Source organism: Pinus tabuliformis, chromosome 2_1 (assembly GCF_031772625.1).
Source record: "Pinus tabuliformis cultivar Carrire ecotype Pingquan chromosome 2_1, CPIR1, whole genome shotgun sequence".
Classification (NCBI taxonomy): domain Eukaryota; kingdom Viridiplantae; phylum Streptophyta; class Pinopsida; order Pinales; family Pinaceae; genus Pinus; species Pinus tabuliformis.
Genome location: NC_142299.1, coordinates 902,504,603 through 902,518,373, shown reverse-complemented (window position 1 = coordinate 902,518,373; position 13,771 = coordinate 902,504,603).

The window sequence follows — 13,771 nt, the reverse complement described above, 5'->3', positions numbered from 1 at the left end:
GTGCTCTAGGCATGGTTTTTTTTATCAGTTTTTTCTTCGCTGTACTTGACACTTGTGTCAACCATTTTTGTTAGGCTACATAGCCTTGTCTTTGCAATGCTTTGGCATCTACAAAATGTAATTTTCAAAATTAATGGAAATTACGACTTTTTCCAAGGGAAAAAAGATACTTGTTCATACGACATTTTTTAAATTAATTAGTTTAATTAGAAAGGAAAAAATGACATAACTACTTTGGAGATAAATCTCAACTTTTGTTTTGTGTACACTACTAAGAATATCCTAGAATATTTTGTGGAGGTTGAATCCCTACCACGCACCTTTTAATGATTGATAACTAGCAATTGCACCAGATGTTGCAAAGGAAACGTGTAAGGCATAAATTCGAGAATCATTGTGACATAAAGAATCATTGAAGATACAAATTAGTAAACAGAATGCTTCCTACTGTAACACCACCCCTCACACTACAACTATGAACAAAGGGTTTGTACTTCTGGGGTTGGTCAAATGTTCTCTTTGTTGACCAAACCTGCAGATAACAACTTGAGTGTTTGGCATCAGAATGAACACACGAAGATTACAAAGAAAAATAACACACAACTTGAGTGTTTGGTATCAGAATGAACACATGACCATTACAAAGAAAAATAAACTACTAAGATGTGGAATTGCCAGATATAAACAATGTCTGTTGAGTCAAAATAAAATGAGCAGAAGACAAAAACCAAATTGGTGTATGAGACCTAAATGTGTCATTTGGTACCCTTTTGTAACTTTGTTTTGTGTTTTGGTGGTAATCTTTTTGAAAATTATTATAATACATTTTCAATATCATATATTTAAATATAAAATTATATCATTTTAATTTTACACTTTATTCATAGAAATTAAACCAATTTAAATGCATCTTAATTTTGAATCTCTTGATGAAAATATTTTTTCTATTTTTACACTTAGAAAAACACATTAACTATTAATTATATACCTAAATTTTAATATAATTAATAAATATTTAATTTTAAAAAAATACAAAACGTTAAGAAGGTGCTCTCTAGACAAACAATCCCATAAAAAAGAGAGCCTTCTAACTACATCAAACTTTCATGGAAGTAATAATATAGGTTTTCCCAAAACACTTGACCTCTAAAGCTTTTACAATGTAATCCACAGGTTATGTTATGGGTATGCTTATAATTAATTAATTATATCTTAAAGACACTGCCAAGTTAGTTGGCCTCTGCCTCACCTCAACTTTCTTTAGTTTCCAAGGTGAGTTATATGAGCAAACTTGCGGTGTTTTCATGGGTTCCCCTCTCTCCCCTATCGTCGCAAACTTGTTTATCGAAGATTTTGAGACCAAGGCCCTAGCCTATGCTAAATTCTACCCTAAAAAATGGAAGAGATTTGTCGATGAAACTTGTGTCATATGGCCTCATGGTTGAGAGAAACTAGATATGTTTCTCAGCCACCTTAATTCTCAATTAGATTTCGTCAAGTTCACTATGGAAGTTGAGGAGAATGGTCACCTTCCCTTTCTCGACATTCTCCTTTCTAGAAATGAGGATGGTTATGTTTGTCACCAATTTTTTCAAAATAAGACTCACATGGAACAGTATCTCCATGCCAATTCTCATCACTTCCCAGCTCATAAATTCAGGGTTCTCAGCACTCTTTCTACCCATGCTCTAAGAATCTCTGATGATGACCACCTTAACCAGGAGAAATCTCATCTTCTTGAGGTTTTTGAGAATAATGGATATAGTAGACCCTAAAGTCTGAAGGCCTTTCTCAGAGCTAGTAAAGAACCTAGGGTTAAACCCGCTCATGATGATCCTATCTCTAAGGCTCATCTCCCATATATCCAAGGTACTGCAGTTAGGATTTCCCATGTTCTTAAAAAGAGTAATGTCTCTTCTTCCTTCAAACCTCTCAATACCATTAAAAATTCTCTTAGATCTATTAAGGACCCTATTGACCCTAAAGACTCGAAAGGGGTCTACCTCATTCCCTGCTCCTGTGGTATCCCCCACATAGGAGAAACAGGAATGAATATTAGACAAAGGATTAGTGAACATGCGACTAACATCAGACACAATTGCTCATGCACATCATCCCTTGCAGAACATGTAGAGAAATCAAAACACCATGTATGCATTGAAGAATCCAAAGTCATCACTAAAATAGATCATTTCCACCATAGGAAACTAAGGGAAGCGATTGAGATTGAGAGGCATGTCAGTAAGCTTAATAGGGATGATGGCTGGAAACTAAGCAAAATCTAGATTCTGGATCTCTCTTCTTAACTCCTCCTCCCTTTCCTCACCTTCTTCTTTTTATTCTTCTTATTTTTTCCTTGTTTTCCTTTTTATTCTCTTTTTCTTCATTTGCTTTTAGCCCTCCTATATTTTATTTAAAACTTTGCTGGTTAACTATGCTTTCCTCCTCTTCTAGTAGGATAAGCTATCCTCTTTCCTTTAATAGTATTTCTAGAGGTAATGGTAAAATACAATGTATTAAATTTTCTTATTTTGAATTCTTCCCCTAAGTAGGTTTTCAACCGTATAGGTATGTAAGAAGTCACCCCTAACTAAGAATATTATAATTAATTAATTTAAAAATTGATATTTAATTTATAATACTCATATTAATATATTCATTTATTTTTCAACCAAATTTGTAATGATTAGGTCAACCCCTATCAAATGGTTTTATATAAATTAATTACTTTAATATTATTTTGTAAATTGATTTAGTGTATCAAAATAATAGCTAGGTTTCAATCAAATGGTTTTATATAAATTAATTACATTTAATATTATTTTATAAATTGATTTATTGTATCAATTTAACAACTAGTTTTCAACCAAATTTAGATTAAATTAGGTCAACCCTAACTATAGAAACTATAGAATTTGTGAAAATCTTCTACAAACCTGCCTCTGATACTATGTATAAATTTCTCTTCTCTACAGATCTACCTATGAGACCATGTAGAAAATCTGATGTAGGTTAACCTGATAATGCAATATAAATCAAAGAAAAATAATATAACCTACTTCTACTATTAATTTGCTGAAGATTAATGATTGAGTTGAACACATATAACCAGAAGGAGAAGAATCAATGCACAATACACATGAAAATACTTTGGGGAAAGCCTCAGCTAAAAACCCCGCTATCTGTATTATCATAAAAGGTGGAAATACATAGGAATTATACAAAGCCTTAGCTCTCACAGCTACCCAGCTCTCAGTACAATCCTCACAAATGCTAACAAGAAATCTTGGCTTCTCACAAACCTTCCTCTCTTCCCTCCAAGATCGTATTTCCTTGCGTTGTTCCTAATGGATGATTCTCACCTCACCAAGTGGAACATTGATCTCACACACTGTCATAACTATGTAATCCTCCAGGAATTGTGCCTTGACTGCATGCATGATTTTCCTTTATAAGAAAACACATGCAACTGATAGTACACTATCCTTGACTTTAGTCCCAACTGGGTCTTTCTCAGAATAGACATGCATGAGTTTCTGATGAGGGAATCTTCTGTTAACTAGAGTACACTAGTTGAGTGCATGCATGCATCAACTGATTGTTAACTCACCATTAGTTCCTCAAACAATTTGGAACTAATTTAACTGGACTTAACTCAGTCAAATGAGTTAACTAATTACAACTCAAATATAACTCAATCTTATCTCCTTAATTCAAGGGATAACTCTTGCATGACTTCAGAAAGACTTCTAACTTGAATTTCTCCAACTAATTAATTCGAACTGAATTAATTAATTATTTCCAAGTCACTGGTAAGACTAAATTCGATTTTAATTCACAATTTTAATTCAAGGACAAATTAAAATTGGAATATTCTAGATTCTATTTTTATCATTTCTTGTTGCTATTTTCAACACTACCTCTCAACAAGAAAGGAATTCAACTCGATCCCGATCGTGAACCTTTGGAATGTTATGCATGCAACACTTCTCTCTAGTGTTGTTGCTCCAGTAACTTCAGAAACAAAAAAACATCCAACCTGAATCAGTATGATGCATCTGTCATCAAAGTCTCTGACTGCTATTGCCTTTGTCAACTGAAAGCTTTACGATTTTGCTGACTCTGCCTTTTTGTACTGTTGTTAATTCTTGTTTGTGCTCTTTAGTATTTGACTTCTCTAACCTCTATCACTTTGATCTATGATTGCATAAATCCCACTAATTCCTCCTGCTACTATGTACTTTGGGCTCTCGTAGCAAGGTACAATCCATGAGATAAAACCTCTCAATGGACTTTGCCCAATTTCAACCTTCTTGGGACTATCACTTCACATCGCCCCACCTCACACCTGGAGGTACGGTGATGCAGGAGCATTCAGTTCAAGAAGACTCATTGTATTCTAGTAGACATAGGGGTATTGTGTTTCCAAGGAAGTTGGGTTCCTAAGAGTGAATTAAATGTAATTATTAATGTTTTGAGTGATTTTAATGAGAGAAGCTAGAGTAGGGAATTAATTGAATATTGTGAGGCATATTTGTAAATGTTCTTGAATATAGGAGAACATGAGAGATTTAGGATAGTTGAGAGATTGATGGATTGAGAATTGATTGTAAATCCTAGATTAGGAGTCAGTTCATGAATTTAGGGATTAGAAAGGAGTTTTAGGAATAAGGAAGAGATTTAGTAATTTTCTTAAGGAATTCATGGATTAAAACCAGGAATTGGTTTTAGAGTCCTTATGTATAAATGTAAGCCTAAAAGGCAAAGACAGAGGTTATAAAGTTATATGTTTTAGAGAGGCTAGATAGATAGCTAGAGTGTGGTTTTGAGCCTATGGGCAAAATGTAAACAAAGGCCATTGATATTAGAAAATCAGGTCCGAGAGACAGAGTCTCAATCTATAATTAATTGTTTGTATTTATAAATACAGAGATTGATTCAATCTGTATAAATGCGTGATTGAGTGTTGGATGATTGATTGAGTGCATCAGAGAATTGTATATGTATATTTTTGCAGGTGAAGTGCGGTGAACGTAGAGAGGCAGAATTGAGATGAGGCAGAGGATCGTAAATGGTGAAGAACCTAGTCAGAGAATACAAATGATGCTTTGGAATGATTGTGATACAGAAATCACCGGAGGAAGTTCAAGTGGGACTTAATTGCACAATGGAATAGCGAACATGAACCTTTGAAGAAAAGACCAGAAGCCATGGAAACATGAAGAACCGATGTTAAAGCAAAGTGAAGTGGAAGGACAAAGAAATGAAGTTTCGGCGAACCGTAGCCGTTAGATGATCAATGGTCGGGATTAAATCACATCGGCGATCGAGAGACCTCGCCATCAGACAGACATTGGGCACTAAAGTAATTGAAGTTTAATTGAAAAGCTGGACCCGAACATGATTAGGTTGGGAGTTTATAATTCCCATCGGGTCCAAAAGAGGTGTTAATTATCGGGCTTGTAATCAACCCAAAATTACTATGGACCGTTGGATATGCTAAGCACAGATCCACGATAGAGAATCGTCGGAGCAGCTTTGGAGATCAGGAGAGTTAAGGACCATTGGATTGGAAGGTGGATCAATGGTGGAGATGTCATCGGATTGTAATATTTAAAGGAATAGACCTTGGCTTTAATACATGCGACATGCGATTATGCAAAGGGCCGATGAGAGTGGACCTAATAGGGAAGTGAAACATGGTTAACGATATTTGAAGTCTGGAAGGTTATGTGTTATCACATATAAGAGGAGACGAGGAAACATATGTTACTGGAACCCGCAGAGGAGTGATTGTTGATTGTGATAAAGGTAATCCTCGAGAAATGTGCTAAGACCGTACAAAAGGCAGAAAGGTATGTTTATGGTTAATTTCATTTGTAAATGGTTATAAAGCATTATAACGCGGATATAAGGTTTTACGTGTTAAATGGTATATAACCAATGCATAAGGAAGGGAGATTTTATATATATGCAGCTAAGGGCTAATGACGGCTTAGAAGGGTCGAACAAGTCCCTATTATCAATGGATGAAGGTTATAAGGGTTTATAAAGTCCCGATAGTCACGTTAATGAATGATAAAGGTTTAGGTGGGTGTATGTGTTCTGATAATATCCCAATAGGAAGGAACTAAGAGAAGGCCTTTAGTAAAGTCGTAATTGAAGGCTTAAGGGGCGATTTAAATTCTGATAAGTGGATATTTCCTAGGAGTTAGGCATTGATGGGTTAGCAATGAATTATCCCCATGGAAAATTTTAGGGGCTAATGTTCACCCAGTGGGCTAATTTTCCATGATTTTTCCAAAAAATGATTCGCCAATTTCCAATTTTTATAAAAGATGATTCGCCCAAATTTTAGAATATAAAATTATTTTACCTCAAAAATCGCCAACATTATATAGAGACCATATATAAAATCATTATAAATTTGAATAATTTTGCAAATATATCATTAAAAAAATTATAGTTTTCATATTAGGGATTAGTGAGATTCGCGAATGTTTTTAAACTTCAAGAAAATTTTCCATCCTTAAAATTTTCCTTTTATCCAACAGAAGGTTGATTATTAAGGCCTTAACCTTAGTAAATGAAGATTTAACTCCTTAGTGAGTTAAAATTCTTGGGACAGATTAGATATGTGCATAATCCATGCAAACTGTGGGTAAATATGGGGAAACCCTGCATCATTTGGTATCAGAGCATAATTGTGATTGAAACAATTGATATCAGAACAGAATAAGGAAATTCTATAGAAATGGACTTAGAACAGAGTTGTGTTTTAAGATGTATATGCAGGGAAGGAAGGATCATATTCTAATCTGACAGAAGGTAGGCACACAGAGATAAAGTGCAGCAGAACTTGCAGATGCAAGAAAAGGAGGACAATCCATTCAAAGTACAGGTAAATGGTGGAACAAGATCATGCAGAGATCTTGGAGGTGAGATGACATGTTTTGTTTGATTTGATTTGAAGATGGAAGAGTTGTGGTTTATATTGATGCATAGGTAATAGCATAAGGAGGTGAGAAGATTGCAGCAATAGCCTAAGAGCAAGGCGTGCCTCATTGGTTCCAAAGGGAAGAACTAGAGAGATGATGAAATACTGAGCTCAGAGGAGAGAAGCTTAGTTAAGCATATGTAGCAAGAAGGAGAACTGTTACTGCAGAGGTATTGTTGAAGCTCACAAAAGCATTTCCACAAAAGGATGTGTAGAATTGCCAAGGTAATGAAGGAAGCTCGTAAGAATTTCTAAGTGAAAGAAGAGCTGGTTAGGACCAAGTATTTCATGATGATTTAAATACAATAGGAAAATTGTGTTCTTGAGAAGGTGTAGATGAGTTGAAGCCTAAAGGAGCAGAGAAAAGTGCTCAAAGGAGGTTCCAGAGATAGAGAACCAATTACTTGCCAAAAGACTGAGTGAGGAGAGCTTGGTGAGGTAAGTGGCATTAGGGAAGACTTGTTGCTGTAGAGGCTTTAATGCAGCTCATAGTAAGTGAGTAAGGAGCTCACAAAGATAGAGAATAAGATGACTACTAATAGTCATAGCAGGGGTTTTGAATAAGATCACAACAGAGGAAAGATGAAGGAAGAGGATGTCAAGGAAAATGGCATGAGGATGAGTCAAGACAAGCTTGAAAAAGAGATTGTAGAAATGAAAGAACAACTCAATGTATTGATGATGATACTTGAGGAAAACTAGAGACAAGGTTGGGTCTTGAGGAAGAAGCCAGTGAGGTGGCATAAACTACAAAGGAGGCTACAAAAGAAGAGAAGTCAGCAGGTGAATATGCAATTAGCAGAAGAGTTGATGAAGCTTGAATAGGTACTCGATGTTCAATTTAGACTTGAAGAACTCAGAGGAGATGAATTGGAAATGGAAGTATCTATTTGTGAACCAGAGCAGAGTGAATTTCTGGGTGAAGATGAAGACTTGAAGACTGAAACTTCAAGTGAGGCCAAAAGGTCTGATGATTTTAAATCTGACAATTTGTTTATGTTTATAGGTGAAACATGGAAAGAAGGACAATTTGCTGATATTGTCATAAAGAGGGAAGAAGACAAGTAGAATCTAAATTCTGTTTTAAAAGAGGAAGTAGGAAAGGATATCAAGCAATTAAGTAAGGGACTTGATGAGATTGAGGAGAATACCATCAAAATATTTCTAAGTCATGTAAAGGACTTGGAACAACAGGGGGAATTGGTGATTGAGTCATCAAATGAGGTCATGATGTCTTGTGGTTTTACAACTGACAGGTTATGTATGAATGCAGGTATTGCAGAAGATAAACCATTTTATGGAAATGTCTTGAATGAAGCTAAAAATTTCCAGGTAAAGTATGATGATGACTGTCTTTCAAATGAAGATCAAGTTGAGCTATTATAGAAAAATGAGTTCATAAATTCCATGCGTAATGGAGGAAATATCTTCAGTAGAGATGAGACAGTTGTGCCCTATGATAAGAAATTTTCTATTGAAGAAAATAACGAGGAATTGATTTTCTTAAATGATCAAAGGGAGAGTGATGAACAGACATCTAAAACTATCAAAGAGATGGAGGATCAGAATTTTATTCTAATCAAGAATGAAGAAATAGAGTTAATAAGTTATGCTTGTTACAAAGAAGAAGATAGTGAGGATTGTACAGAGCTTTTGGGAGAAATTCCAAGTGAAATGGAAAATTTGTGGCAGTAGTTAATTCTTTTGGAGAAAAGGCTAGAAGACCAAAAATTAAGTGTTCAGGTTGTAAAGTTAGAATTGAATGAGAATGAAGAAGTTCACTGCAATGGATAGGGACATAAAGACATCATTAGAATAGATGGTGTGGAGGAGAGACTAGCTGATAGTCTCATGAATTCTGCTGAGAATTCAAATCAACATACTGATGTGATGATAGAGGAGGAGAAAACAAAGCACAAACTGAATTGTTGCCAAAGGGAGATAAGGCACAGAAACCTTATGATTTTTATTTTAACAAGTGTTTTATGAGTGCAGGTTTAGTTGCAAATGCTGGAGGAAATTTAGCACAGATAAGCAACCAAATGGAAGAAGAAGACTCTATGGAAGAATTCAATCCATGGAATAGAGGTTTTCAATTTCTAGAGAGAATGTTGTACAATCATGATTCAGTACAGAAAGAGATAATCATGAAAGAGGGTAAGGATGAAAGGGAGGCAAAAAAAATCAACATAGGAGTCAAGGTAAGCGTAGAACTCAAAGCAAGAGTAGAAATAGAAGCAAGAGCAAGAGCAATGTCTACAACAAGAGTAAGAATGGGAGTAAGAGTAGAGGAACAAGTAGTAAACCAGCAACTACGAGCTAAAAGTAACCTACAACAGTTTGAAGAATTGGTGGACAACAACAACAACTTGAAGCAGAAGGAAACAAATAGTAGTAAGTGGCAGCATATGGACCAGTCCAAGGATGTGCTGGAGATGGAGATTGAAGTATTATGCACTACAACAAAACAAGCAATTTGCATCAGATTTAACACCAGATTTTACTGCATTTTTTTCCTAATTGGGATGAGTAGCCTGGCGCTAAATCTGGCTCTATTGTACAATTTTTAAAGCGTCCTTTTTTGCACCAAATTGTGCATCTTTTTTTTACGCCAATGTTTTCATCATTTTTTGCATCATATTTTGCACCAAGATTTGCATTTGGTTTTACAACAGGTTTTGCTTCTAGTTTTGTGCCATTTTTTGCATCTATTTTTGCATCATTTTTTTCTTCCCCTTTTATGGAATTCTTTGCTTCTAGTTTTGTGTCATAATTTTCATCGATTTTTACACCATCTTTGGCATCTGATTTGGTGCCTTTTTCTACATCCAGTTTGTGTTAGTTTTTGCATCTAGTCTTACACCATTTTTTTCTTCTAATTTTGTACTTATTTTTACTTCTATTTTTGCGCCAGTTTTTCTGCCTTCTTTTACACCATTTTTTCCATCCAATTTTTCACCATATGTTGAATATGATTTAGTGCCAAATTTTACATGCAATTTTGCACCATTTTTTGCATCCACTTTTGTGTTTCATTTGTCTCCCTTTTTTGCATCCTATTTTGCACCATATTTTGCATCTAATTTTGCATCATTTGTTGCATCCAATTTAGCATCATTTTTAACATGATTTCTTGCATCCAATTTTGCATCCTTTTGAGCATCTAAATTTTCATCCTATGTTGAACCATGTGTTGCATCCACCTTTACATCCCTTTTTGTGTCTATTATTATGTTCAATTTTGAGCCATTTTTATGCCCATTTTTGCACCATTTTTTTTGTCCAAAATTTTCATCCTTTTTGGTATCTAATTTTGCATCACTTTTGGCATCCAAATTTGCGTCATTTTTTCTGCCACATTTTGTGTCCACATTTGCATCTCATTTTGCACCTAGATTTTAGTTTGAATTTTCATCTAGTTATGCATGATTTTTTGCATCCTTGGTTTCACCCTTTTTAGTCCCATCTTGCCTCTTGTTTTGTGTCTTTTCTTACATCCTTTTTGCACCCAATTTTGCATCCTAATTTTACACCGTTCTTTGCATCCTCATTTTGGTGTCCATTTTTTCATCCTTGTTTGCACCCAACTTGGTATCCTTTTGTATGTCTTATTTTGTTCCCTTCTTTGTGTCTAGTGTTGCACCCTTTTTTAATTTTACTTTAAAACCATTTTTGTGTCATTGTTTGCATCTTGTTTTGATGGCTAGTTTAACATCCAATTCTACTCCCAATTTTGCATCCATGGTTACATCCACTTTTGGCTTCTTGTTTAGAGTTTTACTTTCATTTCCATTTATGACCCCCTCTATGGGTTCATTTTACTAATTTCATTTACATAGTGAAATATATTACAGTTTCTAAATATCATTTTGCTGTAGGATTTAATGCACGGTTAGATGAACATAAAACCCTCTCAGTTTATCTCGGAAACCTAGGACAGACCGATTAAGAGAAAGGTTGTTCTAAGGCTCAGGATTCTTAGTAGATCAAGATGTAGAGTATAGATTAAGAAAAAGAGAAGGAATTCCTGTGAGTCCTCACATACAAGTCTTCTTGGAGTTTTTAGTGTAGCTAGGAAGCACTCCTAGCTAGCTCCAAAGCTTGGTCATACACATAAGAGAGAGAATAAAGCAACCTTAACAGTGTAATATCTTGATAATTGAAACTATTAGAAACATATAAATATTTTTGAATAAATAAATATAAACCAAAATCCCATACATTCATTAGTTAAATAGAATAAGTAAAGAATGAATAGAAACATATGGAAGGAAAAACAACTCATATATATTAATAAAGGAGTTTCATGAAAGTTACAACCATCAGATGTAGTTGCAGCAGCACCTCCCCCAATTGTTGGCTCCAAAACTCTCCCTCCTAAGATAGATCTCAGGAGCATGACAATACAAGAATTCCCACTTTTGTATGCTTTTATTTTCTAGGAAAAAGCTAAGGAAGAGGATAAAGGGATCACATTCCACCATATAAGTTTCCAAAAGTGAACAAGAGTGTCAAATTCAAATTCTAGTTTGCTTGTGTTTTAGTTTTTTTTTTAAATATATATTTAGTTTTAGTATTTTTTATTTTCTAAAAAATCTATATTTAGTTTTTGGTATTTTTTTCTATAAGAAAAAATATATTTTGTTTTTATAAAAATGGATTGTAAACATTCCATTCATGCTAAATTTGTGATTTTATGATATGAGTTTAAATTATATATATATAAGTAACTTAATGCCATGTGTTGTGTCACTGAGATGGGTATTATACATCTCTTCCTTGCTAAGTTATAGAATGTGCTTGGGTTTCTTAATGCATTAAAACTAATTATTTTCTTCATTATATCTTGAGATGTTCAACTTGAACCTAATAAAACAATAAAGTTAAAATTGGTTTTACTTTGTCCTTTAGAGATCTTTGTCCCCATGAATCTTGGTCTTAATAGATTAATTATCTTATGATGGCCTTGAGTGGTCACTTCCATTAGTTGCATGCTTTTTAGTTTTCTGTTAGTGACATTTCTTAGGCTTGATAACATGTTATTTAATTTATCAAAATGTGTTATTGTCTATATTATTGTTAAATATTAATATTAAATATGTTGGTTTTTTAGCATGGTTTAGCAAAACGTTCCCAAAAGGTTTATAGATTGTATTTTATAATGTAATTATTCGTTGCTTGATGAAATTGTTTTGGATATTTTTTTTACTGATTCATTGATTAATGAAATTGTTATGGATATTTTTTTTAGTATATTAACTTGTATGTGATAAAGTCAAAAGTCACCTCTTTTTTAGATTTTCATTGGTCAATTTACCTTAAGGCCATCAAGCTCACCATTTGGTCCCAGGTTAAGGAAATATAGGAGTCATAAAGTGGAATTGTCCAAGCACTTAAATCTTGAAACATATTTTTTTTAGTCACATTATACTTCCTTCCTGTGGAAATTCTCGATGAAAATAGTCTCATGGAACATGACGGGCCTCAATAGTAAAGGAAAAAAAGGACTCCTAAAATAAAAATGGTACACAAAGCACCCATCAATAATGTTGATATAAGAAACAAAAATATTAATTGATTTCTACCTTGTATAATTAGGAAATGGGGGAGGAATTTCCAAGTAGTAGTGATTGATGCTTAGAGATACTTGGGTGGAATGGTTATTATTTGGAATGATCAAGACATCAAGGTTACCAATATGTTTACCTCTTTTCACATTATGACAATACAATTTTAGTTAATTGACATCGAGGACTACTACCATGTATCCAATGTCTATGACTCCAATATCGCAAATGGAAAACCTCTATTTCTCAATTCTATTTCCAACACAAGTAATTTATACTCCCCATCTCCATGGATTATTTGGAGTGACTTCAATATTATCCAGTGTCTTGAGGAAAAGAAAGGATGAATCACAATGTTTAACCAGATATTTTGTAAGATATACCATTAAAGCCCTAAAGTAGTCTCCATTAAAGTTTTCAAGAAATGAGTCTCCAACCCACACATGTAGATCTATGAGATGTAATACATGTGTGTGTGGTGACTAACTTAATACATTGTTCTAATAACTCCACAAACTTATGTATTTCACTCCATCACATAAATTGACAGTAGTGTGACATAATTAAACCAAGAGCAGACATGAAAACCTTAGGAAACAAACATTCCCTATATTCTCAATTAGGTGCTTAAATTATGATGTGAAAATGCAAGGGGAAAAGAGGACTTCATGATTTAACCATCACAAACATGTGATCAAGTGTGACTAGTAGTGTATATATTCATATGCTTTCCAAAGAGGGAGTGAATACATGAGTTACCATTCATTGGGCCTTATTTTTCTTTCTTTTTCTTTTTCTTATACATAGGACTTAGGGAATAAGGTTTTCATAAGTTTGGCACAACCCATACATATAAAATTTACATGAATTTTCACATGAACCTTATAGTTTAGACTTAGATAAATCATTATAGTGTATATTTAATGATTTTGGATTTCACTTTTTTATTTTATTTCATCACAAATGAAAAAAGGGGAAATATTTTTCCACAAATCTATGAATGCTTAATCACACAGGTGTCATGTGATGAAAACAAATTAATGATGTTATTCTCTATGAAAATGATGGGTATTCTTGATAAAAGCTTATGGTTGTGGATGTCTCCTCTTTGGTTGAGAGGGAGTGAGGGTAGACCCAATATTATCCATGTGTCATGTACTATGGCCAAGACTAACAATCGTAAGCCTAGTAAAGACACCAGTAGGGA